The sequence below is a fragment of the Sphaerodactylus townsendi genome, linkage group LG12, assembly GCF_021028975.2.
Source record: "Sphaerodactylus townsendi isolate TG3544 linkage group LG12, MPM_Stown_v2.3, whole genome shotgun sequence".
Lineage (NCBI taxonomy): Eukaryota > Metazoa > Chordata > Lepidosauria > Squamata > Sphaerodactylidae > Sphaerodactylus > Sphaerodactylus townsendi.
Genome location: NC_059436.1, coordinates 51,684,439 through 51,687,965, shown reverse-complemented (window position 1 = coordinate 51,687,965; position 3,527 = coordinate 51,684,439). Strand labels below are relative to the sequence as shown.

Below are 3,527 nucleotides of genomic sequence, written 5' to 3'. Positions count from 1 at the left end.
GGGGGGGGGGTGGGGGGGGGGGGGGGTGGGGGGGGGGGGGGGTGGGGGGGGGGGGGGGTGGGGGGGGGGGGGGGTGGGGGGGGGGGGGGGTGGGGGGGGGGGGGGGTGGGGGGGGGGGGGGGTGGGGGGGGGGGGGGGTGGGGGGGGGGGGGGGTGGGGGGGGGGGGGGGTGGGGGGGGGGGGGGGTGGGGGGGGGGGGGGGTGGGGGGGGGGGGGGGTGGGGGGGGGGGGGGGTGGGGGGGGGGGGGGGTGGGGGGGGGGGGGGGTGGGGGGGGGGGGGGGTGGGGGGGGGGGGGGGTGGGGGGGGGGGGGGGTGGGGGGGGGGGGGGGTGGGGGGGGGGGGGGGTGGGGGGGGGGGGGGGTGGGGGGGGGGGGGGGTGGGGGGGGGGGGGGGTGGGGGGGGGGGGGGGTGGGGGGGGGGGGGGGTGGGGGGGGGGGGGGGTGGGGGGGGGGGGGGGTGGGGGGGGGGGGGGGTGGGGGGGGGGGGGGGTGGGGGGGGGGGGGGGTGGGGGGGGGGGGGGGTGGGGGGGGGGGGGGGTGGGGGGGGGGGGGGGTGGGGGGGGGGGGGGGTGGGGGGGGGGGGGGGTGGGGGGGGGGGGGGGTGGGGGGGGGGGGGGGTGGGGGGGGGGGGGGGTGGGGGGGGGGGGGGGTGGGGGGGGGGGGGGGTGGGGGGGGGGGGGGGTGGGGGGGGGGGGGGGTGGGGGGGGGGGGGGGTGGGGGGGGGGGGGGGTGGGGGGGGGGGGGGGTGGGGGGGGGGGGGGGTGGGGGGGGGGGGGGGTGGGGGGGGGGGGGGGTGGGGGGGGGGGGGGGTGGGGGGGGGGGGGGGTGGGGGGGGGGGGGGGTGGGGGGGGGGGGGGGTGGGGGGGGGGGGGGAGGGGGGGGGGGGGGGGTGGGGGGGGGGGGGGGTTGGGGGGGGGGGGGGCCCACCAGCCCCTGCCAGCATGGCCAATTGGCCATGCTGGCAGGGGCTGGTGGGAATTGTAGTCCATAACATCTGGAGTGCCAAAGGTTTGCCACCACTGTTCTAGGCCCTCCTTGCGCTAAATAACATTGGTAGTGTGATTAAAATGCCTTCTCTGTGTACAGGAAGAGACAGAATGGGAAAAAACAAAGCGGAACGTCCTTGCCCTCAATCACGGGCTGTCTTAAAGAGACAAGGGCGGAAATGCGGGGAGGTAGGAACAGTGAGGGAAAGATGCTGAAAGATGGATATTAAGAACTTGGTTGCTGGGGAGCGGGGGGATAAAGATCAAGGGGGTTCCGCTAAAAGCCCTGTGGGTGAGCCTGAGCCAGATGGTTGCTTACTGGAGCTACCCTGCTTTGCAGGGCTGTTGTGAGGGCACTGTAAAGGAGGGGAGAAGCTGAGCTCCTTGATGGAAGAATGGGATAATAATGTCATCTAAAAATAATAAGGGGAAAGCATCAGTGAAATAGGCAGCGTCACCAGCAGGCGCCACCGTGGCGGGTGAAGCATTTAAGAAATTCCTTCCACCCTTTGACTGGGTCCTGGTTGAAAGATGTGCAGCTGGGACTGTCACCAAAGGTGGCATTGTGCTCCCAGAGAAGGCACAAAGGGGGGGGGGTGCAGGTCACTGTGGTGGCCATTAGGCTCTAAAGCAGTGGTGGCAAACCTATGGCACGGGTGCCAGAGGTGGCACTCAGAGCCCTCTCTGTGGGAACGCACAAACAGAGTCCCCCCCTCCCCCATCTAGGCTGGCCTGGGCCGCTGGGCTCGATTATTAGCATTAAACCTAAGACCTACTTTTGGGGAAGCAGTGTAGGTAACCCTGTTAAGCGCTGTTAAACCCCACTGATTTTCATGGGAAGAACTAAAGCGCAATCCTGTACCTGGGAGGAAGATTGGTTGCTGGCAATGGGGCTTGCTTCTGAGTAAACTCTCCTAGGGTCCTGATTCACCCATTGGAAGAGTTGCACGTTTGCTTCAAAGCAAAGCCAATGACTACCACCAAGCTTACTCCCGAGTAACGCACACCTCAGAGCCAACCGTTTTTCCTAAACTAAAACCTCAGTATTCAGGTTAAATTGTCGTGTGGGCACTTTGCGATAAATGAGTGGGTTTTGGGTTGCAATTTGGGCACTCGGTCTCGAAAAGGTTCGCCATCACTGCTCTAAAGCAAAGAATGGAGACCTGCAGCCAGTTAGTGTAAAAGTTGACAAGAAGGTTTGACTGCTGGAATATGGGGGCCCAAAGGTTGTGTTGGATGATGAGGACTATTACATCTTTCGAGATGGTGATATTCTTGGGAAGCACCTTGACTGAACAGCTCCTTTTGCTGCAATATTATGGAGCTGTCATTCCGCCAGTGTGCTCAAAAGATTTTTTTCCCCCCAAAATGTAAATAATGTGCTTATTTTCTAATAAATATGAAGTCTCTCAAATAACAATCTTCGTAGCCTAAACATATAATCTGTACAGTCCAGTAAATATTCATAAGAACATAAGAAAGAGCTTTCTGGATCAGACCAGAGTCCCTCTAGTCCAGCTCTCTGCAACTTGCAGTGGCCCACCAGGTGCCTTTGGGAGCCCACCTGCAGGATGTGAAAGTAATGGCCTTCTGCTGCTGTTGTTCCCGAGCACTTTGTCTGCTAAGGCATTTGCAATCTCAGATCAAAGAGGATCAAGATTGGTAGCCATAAATCGACTTCTCTTCCATAAATCTGTCCAAGCCCCCTTTAAAGCTATCCAGGTGAGTGGCCATCACCACCTCCTGTGGCAGCATATTCCAAACACCAATCACACGTTGCGTGAAGAAGTGTTTCCTTTTATTAGTCCTCATTCTTCCCCCCAGCATTTTCAATGGATGCCCCCTGGTTCTGGTATTGTGAGAAAGAGAGAAAAAGAGAGAAAAATTTCTCAGTAAAAATAATAATAATATGCTCCCTTGTTGTTGTTATTATTGTTTAATTTTGTTTAGTATCACAGTTGCCAGTTCTTTGGCTGGTTGTTGGCCATTCATTACAAATCCAGCCTCACCCAGAGGCCGAGGACGTTGTAATGTATCAGCGTAGTATCTGTGTGGATCCCAGCAGGGCTCCTTTTTGAATCTGACAGATGTTGATTTTGTCAATTCGAAGATGTTTCAAGTGCTTTCCTGGTGTTTTTGGGATGGCGCCCAGGGTGCCGATTACCACTGGGATGACCTCAGCTGGCTCGTGCCATAGTCACTGTATCTCGATTTTCAAATCATGGTATGTAGTGACCTTCTAATGTTCTTTTTCAATGGCCCTGCTACATTACAACTTCCTAAGCCTCTGGGTGAGGCTCGGATTGTAATGAAACCAGCTAAAGAATGGGCAGCTGTGATATTAAACAAAATTAAATAATGACAATGATATATGGGCATTGCATTGCAGCCTTAGATGAATAATAGTGGTGAGCAGGGATGGTTCAAGGTATGCGGAGGCCTTGATCTGTGAAAAGTTTAAGAAACTCCATCGCATTCACAAAAAATTGGATTTTTTTTTTATTTAGAGGAACCACACTACCCAAACTTGCTAAGGGTTAC

General features: G+C 58.9%; 1 pseudogene; it reads left to right on the top strand.

Annotated features, from left to right (window-relative positions):
- The first annotated feature begins 1,205 nt into the window (after positions 1-1,205).
- On the top strand, positions 1,206-2,281 carry LOC125441570 (annotated as a pseudogene).
- Positions 2,282-3,527: the final 1,246 nt, after the last annotated feature.